Source organism: Euprymna scolopes, chromosome 41 (genome assembly GCF_053919585.1).
Source record: "Euprymna scolopes isolate OS-2025 chromosome 41, ASM5391958v1, whole genome shotgun sequence".
NCBI lineage: Eukaryota > Metazoa > Mollusca > Cephalopoda > Sepiida > Sepiolidae > Euprymna > Euprymna scolopes.
Genome location: NC_136522.1, coordinates 181,808 through 205,875, shown reverse-complemented (window position 1 = coordinate 205,875; position 24,068 = coordinate 181,808). Strand labels below are relative to the sequence as shown.

The following is a 24,068-nucleotide window of genomic DNA, read 5'->3' as shown; positions in this document are numbered from 1 at the left end:
GGGCATCACCATATGACAACTACTCCATTCCTCGGACAGAAGATATATTTGCTTCTTTGAAAGGGGACCAGAAATTTAGTTATGTTTGACTTGAGTCATGCCTATCAGCAACTGGAATTGGATGAAGAAACCCAGGAACTGCCAACAGTAAATACTAACCAAGGATTATACCAGCCCACCAGACTACAATTTGGAGTACACAGTGCTACAGGGATTTTTCAAAGGGACATGGACAAAAGGTTGAAGAACATCTCTTTTTGCAAGGTGCATGTGGATGATATCTTGGTTTCAGGTAGTGATGACAGTAGTCATCTGAAGAATTTACAGAGTGCATTTGCTGCCCTGGATAAGGCCGGATTAAAATTAAAGAAAAGTAAGTGCAAGTTTCTCCTTCCTGGAGTAACATATTTGGGGTTCAGAATTAGTAAGGAAGACACAGTGCCTCTTCCAGACAAAGTAGCCGCCATGACAGAGGCACCTCTTCCACAAAACATCATGGAATTAAGAGCCTACCTCGGGGCACTTAACTATTATCATAGTTATTTTCTGAATTTATCAACAATACCGGAACCACTTCATAGCTTAATGAGGAAGGGTGCTCCCTGGGTATGGGGTGCTGAACAAACAAGGGCCTTTGAAGAAACAAAGAAGATGCTGTGTTCTGCATCTTTTTTTAACTCATTTTGACCGATCTAGACCTATTCTAGTGCAAGTAGATGCTTCTCCCTATGGACTGGGAGCTGTAATGGCTTGCGGGAAATTTATTCACTGAGTCCCGTGAAGGTTATCTCACATGGTTCATGTTAATAAGCCTAGAAAAATCAGGACATGAAAAAATAAAGACAAGGAAATACTTTTAAGAATAAAAAAATATTGACATTTTATTGAGGGAAAAAGAAAGCATAAGGGTTGGGGAAAGAAGGCAGCAAAGCTGCAAAGTTCAATTATTGAGAAAAAAGTTTATATGTTCAATTTACAAGAGAAAATACAGTTTATATGTTCACCAATTCGACTGCCAAAATGTCCTTATGGCAAGCACTAAAGGCTTAATTAACACTAGGGAGAGAGTACAGAAATAAGAGAAAATTAGAATAAGAGAACTTACTGCGTAAAACAATGATTTCGTTTTTTTTAACCTTTCTTTTTTTTATCTTTATATATATATGTGTGTGAGTCCTTTTTTTTTACATATATATTTTCTTCACGCCACTCCAAATCGATCTGTCCTCACTTCAGTGACAGAATCCTTGAAAGTTCTTTTGAAAATAATCCTTGAATTTGAAAACTCGATGTTGTTTGGTAAAACCTTCGTTCGTCCCTCTTGTCAGATGAAATTCTCACTGGTTACAACATGGAAAGATATTTCGGTTTCCACACGCCGACATTTAATCGCATCTCGTGCGTCAAGTTTATAGATCAATTCTTCTTAGAATTGATTCTTTCTTTTCTTTTTGAGTCAACCAACTTGATTCGACTCTTACTGAAACTCATTATTCATTCCTATGAACAATGAAATAACTTTTACTATTTTTAAGACTTGAATGTCTGAGTAGGACCAGAGCTCATAACTTGCGTGTTACCCTCATGGAATCTCTGTCCAAAACTGACTTTCGCTCCGCTCTCTAGTGCACTTGTTGAATTTTCGCGGGAAAAATATCTCTTAGTAGAACCAATTGTGGCGTGATTCTTTCAGCAGCAGCTCGTTAAAAAGACGTAAAATTAAAGAAGGAAAGATAAAAGACAACGACGAAAAGAAGGAAGAAATTAAATTTCTGACAGGCTCACAAAATGGAAGATGGAAGGGAGAAACCAGTATGATACATATCATGAACGCTGTCTGAGGCAGAATGGAATTATGCGCACATTGAGAAGGAGGGGCTGGTCCTAGTGTTTGCAGTGAAAAAGTTACACCAATATCTGTATGGGAATAATTTTACGCTGTTCACCGACCACAAACTATTGTTGGGGTTGTTTGCTGAACACAAGCCGATCCCTTCTCTTGCTGCTGCCAGAGTTCAATGCTGGGCCATATTTCTGGCTGCCTACAATTATAGGTTGGAATATCGTGCTGGGTCCTTTAATTTTTTTTTTTTTTTTTACACAGTGATCACCACTTATCAAGGCCTGGAAGCCACTCAGGGATAAGGGTTATTGCAAGTACATTACGTTAGTGTGGAGATTTGATGAAGTGTTTAATTAAGGGGGGGCGGTTCATTAGAAATTTGTTAACATTGGACTTGAAGACATCCAAGTTGTAGTCCGGAGGGAAGCAGGCAGACGGAACAGAGTTCCACAGGCGTGCAGTTCTAAGAAAGAAGCTTTGTTCATGGAATCCGCGTTTTGATTTAGGCACAGATATAGAGTGGGGGAAATTTTTCACAGTGGATTCAGTTAGACGGGTGTTTTTCGTGAAAAATTGGCGAGGGGGGACCAGAGATTGGAGTTCAGACGAGCACCTGCCATGGAAATAACGATAAAACAAGGATAGGCTCGCAACGTCTCTTCTGTTAATGGAAATGCAGATTGCCTCAGTTGTCTTTCAATCAGTGCACAGGAACAAGATGCCACACCAAATACTCACAGGATACACATGATGAACTTGATTGACGCCGCTCCAGTGACTGTAGTGAGAAATAATTTGAATTACTTTTTCTTAAACAGGCTAATAAATGTTATTTTAGCGATCTGAGTGTCTTACTTGAGTGTCGTTATTTTTCTGAAGTTATTCACACATTTTAAATTTATGTGGATGTAACTCAGTAGGACCCTTCTGTAAATTGGAGATGTTGCTAAATTTATCTTTAACGGTCCCAATGATTCTTTATTACCTTCGAATAATAGATATTCTTGCACCTGTAGGTGTATCAGAATTTTTGTAGGAATTTTTGACACTCCTAATACGAAACTGCAAATAAAATATAAAAAACTCGTAATTTCTCCTTTAAAGGTGGGTTGTTTATTTTCTTTATGGATTATACTTCCAAAATAAACTATTAAAATTGTATAAAAAGTAATAGAAATATTTAAAAAAAAAATAGTAATGAAATTAATTGAATGTTACGAGTTCAGTATTTTTCAATTTTTAAACTTTAAAAATCTATCAAAATTTTTCTATTGATTCTATTTTTACGATATTTTCAGGGTCAATGTGAAATTTTATGCTCTTTCCAATAAATTGAATATAATATTTTAGACAAACGTTTTTTTTTCATTCACGCCCCCCCCCATTTTCAAATGTCTATTAAAAAGTAAATAATTAATTTATATACCAAAGTTTTATATATCACAAATTGAAGATAAAAGATCAATAAATAATATATTCAAATTTAAAACAACAAAAAAGTAGTGTTTTTTTAGAAATTTACCTGTAAAGTCCGAAGTTTAAAACCTTTTTTTTTAAACCACGTTGTTTGTTTGTTTGTTTGTTTTTTTAATGAAACCTTGGTCCTTGCTTCTTTAATTGTATTGTTCAATATTTAAAATTTTAAATTATAAAATAAAAAACATTTAATAATTTTAAAACTTTATCTTTCATTATTTCTCGAATAAAATATTAAAATATTTATCATACCGTTAATTAGAGTAAAAATGCACGCCTTTAATGATTTTTCGCCTAACACACATATTTTTAAAATTTTATATTTATTCTGGTGACAACAGACAAATCCGTTGAAAGCATAGGATAGACCAACTATAATGAGCGGACTTTTACACACAAGCAACAAAATAATGATTTACACCGCTTCATGATGACCTTCCAAGTTTGAAATGTTATGATTTTTCACTTTTAAATTTTATTGTTTAACGAATTGGACAAAGACAAGATAGAAATCGTGTTGATTTATGACTAAGAAATCTCCACAATCAACCGACTTTTCCTTTCAACAAACACACAAAAAAAGAAATCACCCATTTTTTTCTTTTTCAATTTGGTTACATTATATTTCTTCCAGTAAAAGGTAAGATGTTTCACTTTTTTCGTTGCGGCATTTAATGGCATTTTTTATATTTAAAATTCAAATAAAAATAATTTTATATTTATCCAACAAAAAATCACGATTCCGCCATTCTGGCTGACATGATTAAAAAAAATATGAATATACTATTAAAAAAATTTTCTTCCAAAATATACATTTAGGGTTCTTGGTCGGAATTCCCTGTGTATTAAAATTTTGGACAAGAACCCAATTAAATAATAATTAGCCAAAAAGACTAGAGGCGATTAGCAAAATTATTTGACAACATATTATTAGAAAGCCAAAATATTGTTGCTAAGGTCGAGACATATCGACCGTGTAGAGTTGGAAGGGTTAAAAACAAAAGAAAACAAATCTGTATGATATACGTAGTCGTGATGAAATGAAAATATTTGTCATGTTCTAAAAATCCCGTAAATTTTTCAAATAGTTTTATTTTAGAATAAGAAAATAAAATTTTATGAGTGACGGAACATAGGTTGTCTTGTCCATCATTTTAAAAACAGTCTTAAAAAAGAAAGGGGTACTGGTCGCGGTAAGAGTTCCCTGCCGAACACTCTAAAAAACAAAAACAAAAACAAAAAAAAACAATAACTTCTCCCCACGCATGCGCAAAGGACATGTTTTAGTTGCCATAGTAACAAAACGATCCTGAATTTTTATCGACTTTGTTTACTGTTTATGAATATTGAAATAAAATGCATTACTACACATTTATTAATATCTCACTTTTAATCACTTTTATCGACTTTTTAAAACTTTTTTTTTACTTTTTAATAGCATTTTCTTTTTAAATGACAACGTTAATGTTTATGAATATTGAAATAAAATACATTACTACACATTTATTAATATCTTTTTTTTTTTACTGTTTATGTGTCACTTTTATCGACTTTTTCTTTTCTTATATTGAAATGTTATATATATGAAATATTGAAATTATTCTTATATTGAATATTGAAATAAAAGACATTACTGCACATTTATTAATAATATCTTTTTTTACTGTTTGTGTCACTTCTATCGACTTTTTCTTTTCTGTTTTAAATGACTACGTTTTACTGTTTATGTTTAAAAAGAAAATGCTATTAAAAAGTTTTTAAAAAGTCGATAAAAGTTATTAAAAGTGGGATATTATTAATAAATGTGTAGTAATGTATTTTATTTCAATATTCATAAACATTAACGTTGTCATTTAAAAAGAAAATGCTATTAAAAAGTAAAAAAAAAAGTCGATAAAAGTGATTAAAAGTGAGATATTATTAATAAATGTGTAGTAATGTATTTTATTTCAATATTCATAAATATTAACGTTGTCATTTAAAAAGAAAATGCTATTAAAAAGTAAAAAAAAAAGTTAAAAAAAGTCGATAAAAGTGATTAAAAGTGAGATATTATTAATAAATGTGTAGTAATGTATTTTATTTCAATATTCATAAACAGTAAAACAAAGTCGATAAAAATTCAGGATCGTTTTGTTACTATGGCAACTAAAACATGTCCTTTGCGCATGCGTGGGGAGAAGTCATTGTTTTTTGAGGGTGTTCTGTTCGGCAGGGAACTCTTACCGCGACCAGTACCAAGAAAGGAGATAACTCAATAATTCAAACTTGGTGTGATACCTTCGAATTCCCTTTTATTGTTTAAAAATGATTTTCTAGATCAATTTACGTAAATTTCGTAATATGATAATTTCGGGTTATCCTGACGCTCCGCAGTCCGCACTTCTTTATTTACTGTGGAAGTGACGTCATACAAATCTTATAATATGAATGGCTACAATTGTAAAAATAATTTGTTTTATTTTTCTTTCATTTTGAGCTCCTTTTTTTCTCCCGTTTAACTTTTTTTCTCTCCCATTTCTTATTTTGAGCGGAGAATTTATTTTATTTTCATTTTGAGCTCTTTTTCCGACCCGGCGTTACCTTTTATAGGTACTCCTGCAGTCCTGCCCTGCACTTTACGACCCGAGCTATTTTTTAACGCTATTATTTAGAAACCTATTATTTAACATGGGGAAGGGAGGGTGTATTGTAACTATTCTGTACTTTCACCTAACAATTCAATTAAAAAAAAAGGTAAATATTCCACCCTCGAAAATTCCTTTAAAATTACCACTCTTAAAGGTTTTCGAGGTCGCTGAAAACGAAAATAACGTTTAAAATTACGGCAAACGAGTAGTTTCCAAGATATGAAGAAATGTTAGTTTTAAAAAGTGGGGGATCACTTTTCTATAATAATTTAACGTAAAATGATCACCCACTTTGTAGCCAAATCACTTTGTGATTTTTTTTTGGGGGGGGGGCTTCCTTTCTACCATCGGAAAATTCTTTAAAATTACCTGTTTACATTTGGTGGGAAGCGGTGTAAAATAATAAACAGTTCTTCTGCTTGGTTAATGTCGGCACGTTACTTATGTTAAAATGGTTAATTAAACTGCATAAGCACCTGTTAAAAAACTATACAAGTAAAACAAATTATTTTTTACTTGTAAACTGGTTTATTAATTGTAGAAAACAAAAACAAACGGGAGAAAAAAGGAGCTCAAAATGAAAGAAAAATAAAACAAATTATTTTTACAATTGTAGCCATCCGTATTATAAGATTTGTGTGACGTCACTTCGAAGGTAAATAAAGAAGTGCGGAGCGTCAGGATAACCTAATTTCGAATATACAGGTGTTTTCCTTTATTTTTGGGTGCTTATGCATTGCACGATTTCCACAAAGTTACTTGGATTCGTCCGACAGCTGATATGAATAACCTGAAAGGCCAGTCGCAACTTTGTGGAAATCGCAGGTTGTACAATACATAATTACATCTTTTTGTTTTTTAATATATGGAGAAATCTCGAGGTTCTTACCTCATTTTTATTCGAAAAAAAATCTCGTTCATTTAAACAAAATTTGATAGGGTTGGCTAAAGCAAAACAAAAGTGAATCACAAATTAATGTGAAAAGGGAAAATTATGGAAGACCAAGCAGAGAAAATCTTGGTTTTTAGTAAAGAAAATTTTGAAAACCAAGATTATTAAATTAAATATTATATCATTTTTTGTTGTTGTTGTTGTTTGTTTGTTTTTTTGTTGATGGTGTTTGTATAGTTTTTATACATTGTTTTATATAAATACAGATTTTGTTTGTCCTTTAGTCACAATTGTTTATATTATAATAGATACATTGCAGAATTTATCTCATTTCAAAATATCAGAAATCAGTTAAAGTTACTTTTGAAATATGTTTAATATAATTCCTTATAAACTGTTATGGAAACAAAGAGAATTTGTATGAAGACAAAAATAATAGAATTTTACGCTATAATTTGTTTACTAAATTGGTTGGTGAAAGTACACAATAGTTAAAAATGGCTTTCATAATGATAACGTTATTCTTTAGAAAGCATTCTTAACATTTCTTTCATTATTAATTAATTTTCTACTTTATTCTTTTCATGATTTTTGAATACGTTACTAATTTCGATCTGACATTTCTAGCAGTAGATAGCATTTCTTTTAGTTAAAATCCAGTTTTTAGATTTTTGTTATTGTTCCAAATAAGCACCTAATAATGTTATGCTTTAGGAAGCCATTCTTAATATCTCCCCTTCTTAAGAGGGGGAGACTTTTTCAGTTTAATGATAAGGTACCATAAAACTTCACCAAAAAATGTTTGATTTTTTTATGTGAATTATCATGGTGAAAACTTTCTGCCTTATTAGCTGTCTGCATAGCAACAACTGGAAATTAAATTCGGTACCTCATAGTAACTTTAATTCATGAACCTTAACTATTTCTGGAAATAGTGAATATTGCATTAATTGTGAATAATAAATCAAACTTGAAACCTTAAGATCTTCAGTTTGAGGTTTCAGCAACTGACTTATTTGGGCTTTCTTATAAATAGAGCTTAAAACATTAACCTAACAAAATAATTATAGCTTCGGTGTGACATAATAGATTTGTAATTTAAGCCATATTTCAAAACATGAATTCAAATGAAGACAATATATATATATATATATATATATATATATATATATATATAATGAGAGAAAGAAAATAATTAAACTTTTTATTCGGTTGGGATCAAATTTTCTATATATAAATACTGTTATTTACATTAAAGTTTACCATTGCGTATATCAGGTAAACACTATATCCCTTTGATTGCATAAATATATATATATATATATATATATATATATATATATATATATATATATATATATATATATAGTCATCTACATAGAGTATTGTTTCACTGTATCACAGCTCATCAGTGTGGCTAGACCAGCAACTACCTATAGCCAGAATTGAAACTTGAGTGCCCAGGCGACAGTCCGCGCTTCCCAACATTATATGTACATATTGAGAAAAAAGGAGATTATTTATTTGAATTACTAACATCAAAAAGATAAACAATTTTTAGCCATTTTTCTAAATTAGTTTTACCACAAAAACATGAAAATGTCGACACGTTTTCACTTATGTTTTCATATTCAACATTAAAATTGAATGCAACATTTTTAATAGAATGTATTTTTAACTATATTTTAAAACTTACAAGGGATACAGAATGTTGAGCAATAAAATAAAGGGTAAGGACAGCTTGCAAAATTTGCATTTATAAAGGTGAGTTAATTCAACTGCATTCTGAGAAAAAAGACAAGATTAATTTTAGCGTTGAAAATAAATGGAAATCTAAATAATGTTGATAAATTCTATCTGCAAGTTTCAATGTGGTTAATTCTTATTTCAGTCACATGAATTATGTAGAGTGAAATTGGTTTTGACATTGTTCTCAAAAAACTTATTTTGACTAAAACAATGTTTTTATTACACCAGTAAACACACTAAATTTATAGCAAGTTTCAAAATGTTGCTGGGATATTAAAATCAGATACTATATTCTGAATTATATATTTGCAGATAATATTAAAAATTAACATTTAAAACAAATTAGGTATAAGACCATCAAAAATGTGAAAAATGGGTGTCATTGCTTATCTGTGATTTAAAGTGATAAAAATATCTATTTTACTCTTAACTAGAATCATTTGAGTCATCACAATACCACATTTACACTAGAGGGTTATCCAACCTAAGATTACTCAACATTTGGTCGAATGTTATTTTTTAATAAATATATTTATATACAAAGTTTTCATTGGTATTAAATGGGGAGTGGGAACAGAACAAACAGCAAACAGATTGGTTAGTAAAACACTCCCAGCCCTTTACTAAATAATAGACTGCTCACTATTTTCCAGTTTGTTCAAAACAAAAATTAAGCAGGTCGTTCAAAATATGAGTAGTATATAAGTGGGAGAGAATAGAAAATGGGAATGAGTTGGAGTATGGATTATGTCCTACTAAGATGAATTCAATTTAAGAGAAGCCCATTGTGATTGTGATCAGATTCTGATAAACAAGATTCAATCTTTGGTCTTCATTCAGACATAACTTTTACACCAATATTTGTGCTCCAACCAAGATTGTGAGAAACATAATGCTGGTCTGACATTGTTGATTACATAGGATATGTTTAGTGACTGCTGAAGATCAATATGAGCTACTTCATTGACATACTCTCAGAACTGTGAATGTTTGTGGTCTTGGAAGAAACCATGCTCAGGCATTTTGCTCCTTGAGTGTGTTGCAATAGATACTCTTCAGCTATCGATTTTGGAACTGTTTTTATGGCACCAAATTAGAGAAAACTCAGAGTTTTTAAAATGACTTATGCTTGGCATCCAACTCTATTCGGAACAGATCCTCTTCTGCAACCACCCCAACCATCAAACAACAGGGTCCTCATCAGCCCCTCACTAATCCTTTGTCAAACTTTTTCTAGAAGATAAAAATATGTCACTGAGAAGTGAGGAAGCTTTTTGATCAAGGCTCTGCATTTTCTGACAATTTACAATTTTCTAATCATCCTATGATTGTTCTCAGCTGAATGATCAAGCCAATATCAGCCACATAGTTCCATGCAGATTTCTCTGTCAAAATTTGACTTAGGAAAGCCACATTTTTGATATATCAATGACATGTCAAGTTAGGAATTTTCAAGCCATTTTCACACAGACGTTGAATACAGACTTGCCTGTGAACCCAGTGCTGCTTCCATTCCAGAGAAGTGAGCACAGAAGTATTAGATGACCTTTAGGTGGATCACAGACAGGACAAGCACAGCTAGTCAGTAAAGGATAACCTTTGATTGATCTTCCAAGTTGGAAGCCCAGTCCTAATGAATTGCCAAGGATTCGTACTGGACCATATGTCTATCTGGATGAGTCGTGTCACTAATCCAGGTCATTTGAATGCTATGGGTTGATTTTGGATCCTGTGATCATTTTATGTGTAAGAGCCTGTGTCACCTCAATGTTATGGAAGAATGACACAAAAATGATGATGTCATTATCAAATGCAGAAACCTTGACTTACATCCTGCCAAGTAAAGTGATGATGCATAGGACCAAATTTGCCTTGCTGCTCTATAGCTTGTGAAGTAGTGGCTTTAATGCTAGAATGTAGAACAGGCGTAACCCAGATGCACCAACTGGAAGATAGCAAAAGATTGCAAATGCTTTCCATCTGTACCACTGCCATCAGTGAGTGATAAGAAACTGAGGTCTATATTTAGAATTTTGATTTAAAACTGATAATCTCTACAACAGATGTAGAGATTGTAAACTCTATTGAAAGCTTTCAATTGGTCTAAGTTGATTAGCATGTCCCCCTTATCTTTTATGATCACACTCATCAGATGTAAGTTCTGAATTGATCTCCCTTTTACAGCAGAGTTCTGCTCAAGTTTGATTAAATCTTTGATAATAGTCTGATCAAAATCATTATGCCTAGTAGAGTTATGGGTCTGTAATTGTCTCCTTTCTCTCCACTATACCTGTTCTACTTCTTCAACAATGTGATCACTCTTTGGTGACTTAACCCAGAATAGAACACTCATCAAACCAACAATTTAACACATCTATCAGAATCAGTAAAAACATGTATGACAGCCTCAAATACAACAGCAAACCATAAAGTTCTGATGATTTGTTGCAGCCAATCTGTTTCAGTGCAGCTAAAACCTTTCACTTGGTAGCCCTATCTCCATAACCAACTGCTCTAGCTACATCAAGGTGGGCAGCTAAATAGTTGCTAAACCCCTCAACTTTCAACTCGTGAAAATATTCTTAAAATCCCTTGCAAATCTAAGTCAATTTCAAAGTATGGCCATCCAGATACTTGACTATTCGAATGCTCTTATCTGAGCCAAACCTAAAAACTTCCTAATGCTCATCGGCATCAATGTTCACAGCTTCATTAGAAACTTTCCGTAGACTAACCTTCTCTACTTGGCCTTCATGATGCTCGGTAACCTTACATCATCGGTTTTGCTTTGCTGTTTCATGCTTACAGTCTCCCAGGACAGTTTTTCTTCAAAATTTTCTTTGCCTAAGTCTTAACTAGTATAAGATACCTATTGTATTCTAATTTTGGTTTTCAAGTGAACCTAAAGCATACTAGATTAGTAGTTGTAGCTTTTCCCAGAAGTCTCATATCTCCAACAATTAAGGTATTCAATTTCCAGTATCTGGTTATTTAAGCATATTTCTTAAGGTTCATCTGGATCATAACTAGTTTATGGTACAATTGATCAAGCCAGTGGAATGTAGGACATAATTTAATGTTGTCTCCTTTTGTTATATCCTATCAAAATAAGTATTCAAGTATAAAGGCACATTTGCCCTGGATGATCAACGCAAAAACCTGCCAACAAGATTGCATGTAACCATCAGATCAGTCAGACTGGTCTCACAGCTCTCCAACCCTCTAGCTACCTTCACCAATTTTATCTATTTAGGATCAAGAATGGCATTTCAATCTTTCTATCAAATACTTTTAATTAGTAAACTTTTATTAATTATAAAATTGTTTGGCTTATTATCAGCTCTTTAAGGATAGAGCTGTTTGTGATAAAAGATCTCATTTCTTAAATTATTATTGAGTCTTTCAAATTGAATTTACACAACAAAATATAATTTAAATTGTGAGCATCATTGTTTTTATTTTGAAGTATGTTGACTGAGAAAATGCATGAAAAACAAGTAAAATTAGTTTAGATCAACTACAACTAAAGAAATTCATGATTTTATGTAGACAAAACTATGTACCTCAAGAATGAAAATCTTGTTTACAGAGATAAAAATGCCAACGATCATAGTTGTACATAGAATTATCATTTTTATTTGCCAATGTTTATATTTGAGTTTTCTTGTCATGTGGCAAAAATTAAGCAATCTTATATAACATGAACAGCAGTTATTTGCAACAAAATTTTAACTTAATATTTGAATCATTTAAAACATATGAACTTTGAAACATTGTTGAAAGAATAACATCTAAATGTGTAAGTTATTTGTGGGGAAAATAGAAACGGACATACACATGACCTACCTGTGAAGCACCCATGTGTCTGCTTGTCATATGCATTGGACAGGAAAAAGAAAAAACAAGATGGTGTCAGTGATATTTAACAGAAACGGTCTCATGTAATCTCACGAGATTCACGTGGATAAATGTAATATAAAGCAGGTCGCTTGGAGGAGTTGGGAGAGCTTTGACTGTTCAGATGCTAAACAAGTGATGTTACAAGACAGACGGTTACTCAGTGCATTGGGACGAGTGAAGGAAGTACCAGTTCTACATTATTTTACATAGGCAAAACAATCTTGTCCATGGAGATATAGCAATCAGAATGTTTATAACTAAACGTTGATTTTTCATCAATGAATTTAATTTAAGATTTGAATTAATAAAAACTCAAATTTCTTATTCTCTCTCTTCCGATCTGCTGTAAAAGTTGTCCGTTTACATTTAATACGCCTAAAACTAAACTTACCTCTTTTCACAACTAATGCTCTGATCATCATTTTGTTCCAATTGAAATGAATGCCCCTCTCTTTTTGGATGCCCACTGGTTTAATAAACCTCTGGAACTGACCTTCACTTTAGACTTACATCAAATCCATTGTTAATATTATTGGAAAAATGGTTGAATTATTCACTCCAGAAAGTATCTCAGACTTGACAGAATTTTCTACTTTTATGAGTTAAATCTCTACTTATATATAAAAGGCACTTTGTGGGTGGGTGGGGGGGTCCCTATGGACTCTAACACACCAGGCTTTTTTTTAAATTTTACACAAGTGTTCTTTATGTGTCTGAGAGTGTTTTGTATCGAAATGCCTCTGATAAGTATCGAAGATCGATAATCAAAAAGAATACTACTAAAGAAGGAATAGTCTGATTTCAACCAAAGTTGACACTTTTATACAGTCTAACATCACAAGTGCATTTAAGAAATTTTATCACTGCACAAGCAGAAGGGCTTGATGTATAAAGTCAATATAGCACAGGGGCACATTCAAAATAAATGTTTCTGTTTAGAGCACAATTGAACCATGATACTTGACTTTTGCATTTTAAACTTTAATTCAAACAAATAAACAAATATCTTTTAAAGTCAACAGTAGGTTCTCTATAGTGCAATGTAGGCTACAGTGTATTTTGGAATAAGTCACTGTGGGGAGGTATTTGAGCTTTCTCCCAGTGTACCATGGTGGCTCCTCCAACTAATGCAGACTACCGATCAATTTGAGAGATAAAAGGTCGATTCATTGATTTCAATGATAATAAAAGTGTTGGAAGTGAGTAAAATTTGTTGATCCTTATTAATTTCTGGGCAATGTCAGATCTCTCTGCCTGTACATCCTAAGTACTGTTGCTATATCTAGTGAGGTGCCACTCAAAGCATCTGTTCCTGTCTTGATAGAATACAAAGCCAACTTCAAAAGTGAGAGATGATGGTAGTCTTTCTCTATTTGTTAAACCCATTAACCTCTATCCTCGAGTGGCCTTTGGCTTTTGATAAGTGGTAACTTATTAGTAAAATAAATTCACGGTGGCTAATTAGTTAAGAAGGCAAAATATTTGGAAATAAAGGAATAATGGCCAATTCAGTTGTCGGTTAACAGCAAAAGGTTTTGTACTCTAAAATCAAATTTAATAATAATTGTTACAAAATCATAAAATTTAATAATAACAATTGTTACAAAATCATAAAAAGGTTTAAAGCAAGCTGAATATTATGTCTGAACTGGAGATACAAAATATTGGAGGATATTAGTTTATGAAATGCATAATTAAATTAGCTAAACAATTATGGCAAGCCTAAGGAATATTAAGCACAATGTGTGTAATGAACATAATAAAATTTATTCTAGGAATGCAAATATAGTCTGTGGTTTCAGTGATAAGATAGATGGGAAGGTTTGGGAGTAAGGTAAATGTATGGAAAACTTTGTAGGAAATTAGGTGTGTAATGTTATTAATATGTGAATATGTAGACCTGAGCTGGTGAAAAGATTATGTGTCATTGCAAAAATAAAAACAAGGAAAGGTTTAGACTTTGCCTGTAAATATGTCTATATTTAAGGTTAATACAGTATGGTCTACAATATAAAAGCAATTAAAAGTAAAAAATTAAAATACACACAAGTGGTATGGCATCGGTTTTGACTGTCAGGAGAAAGAATGTGACATTGGAGATTTGTTATATACATGTGACATTAATTTGCATGTGTGGGAGAAAAGAGGTTATAAATAGACCAAATAGGAGAGAACAGTCGAGATTTTGACAGGTGAGTGTGCAGGGACATTGAGAGTTGGAGGTATAAATTGAGTTAATGGGAATTAGTATTAATTGGAGAGTTGATGTAGAGAAGTTTATTTTTTTGCATAACAGATTACATGATTTGCTTGAAGCATTATTTAATGTGTACATAAAGAAAAATTAAACTTATAGAAGGCAATACAATGCAAAGGTGTTACGACTAGACACAAACTGAAGCAAATTGATTGTAATGGTAGAATAAACTATTCAGATTCACCTTTATTAATACAATATATATATATATATATATATATATATATATATATATATACATATGTATATATTGTTTTCTTACTTGTGTCAGCATGATTAGGTGAGGATCCATATTGTAATATTTCGAGAAACCACCCTTCATAAGTTGTGTTTAACTTTCAAGTTTGCATATTATGGCTATTGTAAGATAAGCAAGTTCTGCAGAAATTGGAAATTTATTTGTTTTAATCTATTATACTTAAACTGAATAATGTAAGGCTTGTGTCTATACACAATATTGTTTATTTTATTTGTAATATTTTGTCTTATTCATTTATTTATTAACAAAGACTGAGATTACCTATTGTGTAGACATGCCTCAAACCTGGCTCTGATTCCGTTACAGAACTTTTACTCGTTTTCACATTTTCTTTCATGTGAAAAATCTATCAGAAGTATTCACTATTTTTCTATCTTCATCTAAGCAAACATTCTCATATCATGCTTTAGTTTATTTTACCAAATTGTGAGATCAATCTAAGAATATTGATGATGAATGTTCATGAATAAAAAATTAACTTTCATTTCTTTTTCTTACAGATGTTCCAGTTTAATGAATCTTAATAGATCATCATATTCTGACAAAAGACACCTAAATCAGGTCGAAGAACTCAATGAATGAATAAACCAAGAAAAGATAACTTCCAATCTACAATAACAGTGTCAAAAAAGTCAAATAACAAATACCATTTATTATATAATCTTTTGACAAATTTGATTAATTTCGGTCGATTTCATACAAAATTCAGATTAAATACAGACTTGACAAAAACACATTCTTATAAAATATTCCGATTCAACTTTTAATCATATATACATACATGCAAATTGGTATTTGAGGTCTGTTAATTGAACATCTAGGCTACCCATAAACTGATGGCCCAAATTCACAGAAAAAAATTGTCACTAATCAAATAACTCATAAGGTGATTAATTTTAAACAGGAAATATCAAGAAGAATCTTCAGAAACTCTGCTTTTCAACAAGTTTTACATAAGTTTTTATACTGAATGAAAAACGTTATGAATATTTTACTTAAGACAAATGCCATTTTAATGCATTATTAATACAATTTTAATTATAGTATACAATAATATAAGGAATCTTCAACAAGACACATGGCAAAACATATGGAGGAGAAACCATATTTTTGTCAGAAATGTGGTTTTTCTGTTTCAACTAACTCAACGTTTCTGATACATATGCGCACACACACTGGAGAGAAAGCATACTGTTGTGAAGTATGTGGATTATCTTTTACTGCAAATTCAATGTTAGTACGACACGTTCGAACACATACTGGAGAGAAGCCATATTCTTGTGGGATATGTGGCTCTTCTTTTAGTAGGAAGGAAATATTAGTAGAGCATACACGATCACACACTGGAGAAAAACCGCATTGTTGTAAAGTATGTGGCCGTTGTTTTACTACAAATTCAAAGCTAGTTCGACATATGCGAATACACACTGGAGAGAAGCCATATTTATGTGAAGTATGTGGCTCTTCTTTTACAAATAAATCAAATTTAATTTCACATATGCGAATACACACTCAAGAAAAACCATATTCTTGTGAAGTGTGTGGTTCTTCTTTTAGTCATAAACAAACATTAATTTCACATATACGAATACACACTGGAGAAAAGCCATATTCTTGTGAAGTGTGTAGCTCTGTTTTTAGAACTAATGCAACTTTAGTTTATCATATGCGAACACATATTGGTGAAATTTAAATGGTCAGTTGAAGAGAGGAAAATTATGTTTTCAGCTTCTTTACTAACTCGCTATTTCAGAGGTAAAGAAGAACTTTAATGGACTATTTGAATATCTATGTGTCTCATAGAGATCAAGTGCAAATTTGAGAAAGATCGGCTCTTGATTTCTCAGAACTTCAACTGAAGTAAAATGAAGCAAGAGAAATACTTGGAAACAATCCATGAAAAACCAAGCTGTAACAAAATACAGATAGCAGATATAACATGGTGGCCTTAGAGGGTGGTCAAGTGAGCATCTATCTATAACTTAAGAAAACTTATTGCTTTTACTGTGCCAGTACATTTCTGATGTCCAATGGAGTTTTGAATGTTGAAAAGTTGATATCCAGCTAAAAATCTAAATTTTAGGGGTTCGTTGCTCCAAAACATTCTATTTGGGGACAATTTGCTAATGGGAAGAAATTTAGCATTCATAAACGAACTTTAAATGAACATATTTTGAGAACTATTTAGACTAAGCAAACAAATTATACCATTTTTGATACTGTAGGCAATGAGCATTTAAAATATTTAAGTTTCAAATTTGGAAATGTTCTAAAAAAATTCAATAATTTACAAAAGGATAAAATCGCTATAAAAAGAACTATACTACATTCCGCCTGCTATGAAATATCTGAAAATTTTAGCAATATGCCACATAATAATAAACAGGAAATATATAGTACAAGTTAATATGATGCATCTGTCAAAAAACACAGCAAAGATTTGTACTTATTACTAACAGGACTCGTTAACTGTCATTGCCCAGTGGAAGCATGCCCCCACCCCCTCATAAAAAATTAAACCACAGTTGTTATTTGTAACCAACCCTGAACCTCCTAATGTTTAGAACAGCTTTTGGAATAGACACCTCCCCAGCATCCTCATGTTAAGAACTGCTTTCAGAATAGACGCCCCATTTCATGAAGGGAGGGGGTTGTCAATGTATTTATCTGAAATTTAACCTTGATAATTGTTTCAGCATACCCACCCACAAATACTATAAACCTCAAAAAGAAATTGGAGAGTTGCAGTATCGAGCAGAGAGAAGTAGATTTGTTTATCGCATGTACATACAAATCTGGTGGCCACTGAATTACAGTGCATAATGCATGTCTTTATATTTCAAAAACTAGTTATATTAAAGAAATTGTGGAGGTGAAGCTAAGGCAAAAATTTACCTAAAAAAAAACAAAAATAAAGTTAATGTCTGGTCAGTGTCGATCATATGTCCGGAAAGGAGAAGTAAACAAAAAATAAATGTATAACAAAAAAGTGTATCCATAGGCAATGTAATTTAATGTAAAACCTATCTGCATAAAATATTGCATCGGTAACTTATTTTTAAGTGGTTGACATGATAAGTAACATGATTGAAGCCTAGGTAATTGTTGGAAAATATATAAGTAATTAAAATCGTCCACAGTAATAGTAAATATTAAAAAATAAGAAAAATATAATTAAAAATGCGCCCCCAATAAAAAACTAGGTGCTAGTGCACTTACTGATCCATACTATTTTTTAAATGGTATTTCCAAGTGTAATTAAAGTTTTATGATATGTTTTTATTCAATTGTAAGGTTAAAGTATAGAATAGGTACAAAACACCCTCCCCTCCCTATGTTAAGAATGGCGTTTTAAATGATAACATTATTTCAGCACGGATCAATAAGTGCACTAGTACCAAAAACTAAAACAAAAAAAAAATAGCATCATGTAAGGGGTGAAAAGATGCTCCAAAATCAAAAAATAAATATTGATACTCATAAATGTTGTTTTGTTTTTCAATTTTTTTTATTGGGAGAGTATTGGTATGTCGGTACTTTGCACATAGATAAGTGTAAGGTTACCAATATTTAATTGTCTGTTTATGAGCGGTTATGTTTGTATTTGGTAAATTTTAGTACGATTGTCTCATGTAGAGAGAAACACCATATTGGAAAATTTCTGGAGCGTTCGATTATATATGAAGAACTTGATTCTGCAATAATTGCCAGGTCTCAGCTAATCAGAATGGCCGGATTTGGGGAAAGGAGAATTTATGTTTGAATCAGGTGATGAAAGATTATGTTATGTGTATGTAGCTAATATCCAGTTACAGTAGGAAAATGTAGAATAGGACATGGTGTCAGCTAGTAGGAGTGGGAGGACTAAATATTTATAGAGAAAAATAGGGACTCCTTCCTCTATAGATCTCGTGATTATGATAGTGTTGCTCTTAGGATGCTATGTAGCATTTTATTATAACAACTTAATGTGTCTAAAATTGTGTTCGAAAATTACATAAGATAGTAGCTAATAGCCTAGACGTAATGAATTGGTATGTGGCATCTGTTATTGCAAACCTACGATACTTTGGTTCAGTGAGGAATTTCTGCAGTCAAAATATTATGTAGGAGATTGCATCAATGAATTGCAGCTTTCAGTTCTTTACAACTGTGAATGGTGTGTCCTGTCCTTTTGCAATGTTTGCACACCAAATGCTCCCTAGTCTTCATGACACTGGGATAACTTTTTTCTCAAAGCCTGACAGATCTTCAAACTGGTTGGTTTTTATGGCTTTATGTGGTATTATCTGGGGAATTTATTGTTGGCTTCAATACCAGACTGAGTGAAGTTGAGAAGACTAGCGTTCCTATTGTCTTTAACAATGAACAAATTCCTGCACTGTGTTCCAAGACAAGATGAGAACTTGATGTGAGTTTTATTCAAGGAATTGAAACAACATGGCGATCACCTTTCAATCAGAGTTGATTGGTAATATCACTACCATGTTCAACACCAGCTGATTGATCTTTACTCTCAATTCACTGCTATCAATTCTTTGAGTATTCAACATTACTTAAAATGAATAGAAACAAAGGAAATAGAAGGCACTTTTCGACATTGATTGGTTTGTTGAGATGTTCCACAGAGAACTGGAAAACACCTTATCATTCCTTCTGAATGTCTGCTATGATTTCACAGCTCTCCTGTGTTTCTTTTCTCATCAGTAACATTACAGGATAACAAGGTGAAGAGGATGTATGTGACAAGTTTTCTTAGAAAACTTCGTCATTGATAGTCTTCAACTTTTCAATGCAGAACATAAACATAATGATAGTGTTTGTTTCAGTTGAATCCACTTGGTTGAAAATAAAATGTCCATCACTGTTATCAAGTCCATTATGCAATGTGACTCTCATGAGGTCATGGAACGCTGACAACTTGAGTGATGCAAAAAGTTGAGCAGATGAGATAGTCAAATATAAAATGACTAAACAGATTCATGAGTTTCTGCACAGGTGTTCTTCACTCCTTTTACTTGGGCAATTTTCATACAGTGGTAAAGCATTAGCTCCAACAGCTTTCAGTAACAGTCAAATATCAGTGTAAATTCGTTTTATCTTGCCACTCTCAAAACTTGCAGATGTAACCTCCAGTGAAACATAGCAATGTGGTGATAGTTTTCTTGAAGAATAAATTGCCCTACTTTGGCTACCTCCTTGTTCTGAAGGTACTTGTTTTTCAGCCTAAACGTAAAAATTTTGGTGGGTGAAGTGTTTTCTGCATCAGCTACAGCTCTCATAGATTCCATGAAGTTGCTTAATCAGTGGCGTTGTTAATGAACAGCAACTTCCTCCAGTGGATGTTTTGCTCTTTAAACCTAATTACGATGGAATAGCACAAGTTTCTCGTCAGTGGTGTTGGACAAATTGACCAAGGAACAGTTCTTGTTCTCTTGTTCAAATGCATGTTTTACATCATCCAGAAATCTGTCATTGGCTGGAACATCCAATTTAGAGCAAACCTGAGTCAAAACTTGATTAAAACTGGGTTCCTTATCAAACCGAGATTTATTATAATCTTTAACGATAGCAAAGAGAGTAATGTTGGCAATGTCATTCATCTTGAATCTTGATATTAATGATAATCAAAATATATTAACTAACACACCACAAATCAGTTTAACTTACAGCATTAATAACATTTTATATAAACTAAGACCAAAAGGTAAAAAAATTAACATGATCACAAACTGCAGGGATTTTCCCATAATACAACAATTAACAGCATTGTATGGCTAAGAAATTCATACTGTGTCCAACGGGAAATTCTTTCAGTTCGACCATTATGTGACCACTAAACAAGAAAATTGATGAATTTTATTAAATTCTGCTTACTAAGCTGCATTGCACCATTTCCAGAAGTGTTTACTACCTAAGCTGTTTATTGTCATATTGGGCATAGGATTGAGAAAAGAGGAAAATGAGTGAATTATTCTTAATTGAAATGTATGTAAATTACCTAAAATTAGTCTCATAAGATAGGAAATGTTTTTTTATTAAGAAATACCTTATGATTAATTTTGGAAATGATAAGGTTAGTTCCTTATTGTCAAATTTTAGGTAAAATAAGTAAAAAAATTTTAACAATAAAGGTTTGAAGAAAAACTCTTATTTACCAGCTTCTAACTGCCAAAATCAAATTCAGCATTAAAAACAAAACAAAAATAGCATGAAATTTGGACAAGAATTATTCTAACCTATATATATAAAAGCGAAAATGTATGTATGTATGTATGTATGTACACTTTTCCTCGATGTCCACAAAAGGCTTCTTTCAGAGAAGCGCTCGCTCACTTCGCAACTTCTTAAAACTTTTTATATCATCCATAAATTGTAATATCTCACACTTAACCACGGAGCTCGCCTGTCTATTTAATTTTATTGACTTTCAAACGTTAATTATTTCACATTTCCCGCATCAGCACGCGTTACATTCGGTTTTCGGTATAAAAAAAAGCGAAACACGACTCTAATAACAGGCCCTGAGCCAGTGAACGTTTGGTCAATGTCGACTTTGTCATATCAGACGGGGGAGTGGGTTTTTAAAAACAAACAAACCGATTTATTGACCTCATTAAAAACTGTCCCGCACAAAATGCTAACTGCTGAATACCTATCACCGTCACGTCAATCAAAAACGCGCACCTGTTTTTTTTTTCACACTTTACTATTTTCCAACTGCGCGTCGTAAAGACTTCGTTTTTTTTTTTCACGGGCACCTGTTTTTTTTCACACACACCTACAAACACCCGGGCAGCGCCGGGTACCCCTCGCTAGTTATCCATATTTCTCATGGGGACATTCAAATACTTATAAATAAATACAAATTCATACCACAGAAAAAAAAAATTATTTTGCAATCATTTTGATTGTAAATGTTTACTAAGCCGCATTGCATCATTTCTAGAAGTTCTTACTACTTAAACTGTTTACCTTCATATTAACCATTGGGTTGGAAAAATAGGAAGGATAAGTGTTATCCTGAATTGAAATGTGTGTACATTACCTAAAATTAGTCTCATAAGATAGAAAATGTTCTTTATTAAAAAATACCATATGATGAATTTTGGAAACATTGAGGTTATTTCCTTATTTATTGTCAAATTTTAGCTAAAATTAGTAAAAAAATTCTAATAATTATAGTTTGAAGAAAACCAGTACAAGTTACAAACTTCTAGCTGCTAAAATCAAATTCTACATAAAAAAACATAGAAATAGAGGTCTGTAGCATGAAATTTGGACCAGATTTCTCTCTAGGCCATTTAGGTACTTTGAATATGTTGTCCTAAACAAATAAATACAAATTCATCCCAAAGAAAATATTAGTTTGCAAATATTGTGATTGTTCTTTTTAGATTAAGTCAACTTTAGCACTAAACATGGAACAACATACTGTAGAAACAACCTAAGAACTCTTCACTGGCCTGGTTGCAGACAGTAACTATGAACACCTCGCCTTTGGTGAATACCTGGAAAACAAATCAACACAGTACATGAGAAAATTTTTAGGCATTAAAAATCAGTTATTGATTTATAAAACCATTCTGGAGGATTGTAGGAAGAGGTAGTGGAACCTAAGCATGGCTTGGATTGATAGTGTTCCCCACACATGGCTCCTATGGTTATGTTGTAGATCACCAAAACACCATAACACCTTTCTCTTTTTTCTGTTGTAGATCACCAGCACATCATAACATATTTTACTCCTTATGAAGTCAATACTTTTTCTTCTATTTATTTATTACAATAAAGTCTGTAATCTTACGTTTTCTTTTTGATATTCACTATTCAAAACTTGGCTGCAATATTGGTATCTCAAATTGTGTTGAACGCATTCATTAGTTTGTCCTCTAGGATATAATTCTTGACAGCATCTGAACATCGTTTTCTCATCTGGTTTATATATCTTTTTGGTAAACTTGAGTCCCTTTACCATGTGAAACACATTTCCAATCCGTTTATCGACCATCCTTGTTTCACACTGGAATGTACTTGTTTTGAACATCTAAAAGAAAATATTTTTTCTTGCCTTGGTTTTTTATAGGTTGGCAATAATCTATCAAATGCTGTTTTAATCTTACTTGGAAATATTTCTTCTACTGACATCATGGAGGATAGAACATTGTTATTTGGGATCATACTATATACCTACAAAAATTTTTAAATGACCTTTTCGGTAGGTGTACCTCGCATTCTTAACCACTCTTTTGTACATATCCACAAAACATTCTTCCTGACCGTTGTTTATCGCATTGTATAGCATGATCGTGTTCTGCTCTACTACAAAAGTTTGTTTCAGCTGCAAATGCGTGTCCAGAAACTTCTAATTAGCTTATTTTCTGTATTTAGAAATCTTTCTTTTGTATACTTCAATCGTGAAGGGGCTTCCATGTTGAATGAACGAAAGGAATTATTGCTTTTTATAAGCATTGCTATCAGTTGAATGACTGCCTTCAATCCTCATAGTGACAGACAAGTGGAGAAATACTATAGTATCGTCTGTCAAACAATAAATCTGGCTCTATGGTCGAGAAATTCTCTTATTACTAATTGGGAAAGAGTACTAGATTTAGCCCGCCACAGCATTCGTACATTGCTTTCCACCTTCACTAATTATACTTCCCACACTTTTCAATTTCCAAAGGAAATTAGCCATTTGATATTCCATACATACATGAGTAAAAAAGGCTAAAACAGTTCTCTTAAAGTGATGCATATGTAAGAAGCAAATATGAGCTCCTAGTTGAGAACATTGACCTACTTGAAGTCAATCCAAACTATGCTCATGTACATTTCGATAATGTACGAGAGATGACTGTGTCCCTATGCCACGTATCTTCATTGGGTGATAGAAGGAGCAGTTTGAAGGCAGAAATTGATCCTGTGCTGAAGAACCGACAGCTATAGAATGTACCTCTCCAGTTTAATACTTTTTTGATTTTCTGGCTAATGCTCTCGAAAACTCCGCATTCAAAAATTGGTTCTTACACTTCCTTACTCCCCCCTGACTAAGCTGTTTG

General features: G+C 32.4%; 1 long non-coding RNA gene across 1 annotated transcript; it reads left to right on the top strand.

Annotated features, from left to right (window-relative positions):
• Positions 1–3,566: 3,566 nt before the first annotated feature.
• On the top strand, positions 3,567–22,812 carry LOC145266286 (uncharacterized). Its single transcript, XR_013864696.1, has 2 exons — positions 3,567–3,959; positions 15,507–22,812. It is a non-coding gene; the product is annotated as an uncharacterized LOC145266286 (long non-coding RNA).
• The last annotated feature ends 1,256 nt before the right edge of the window (positions 22,813–24,068 follow it).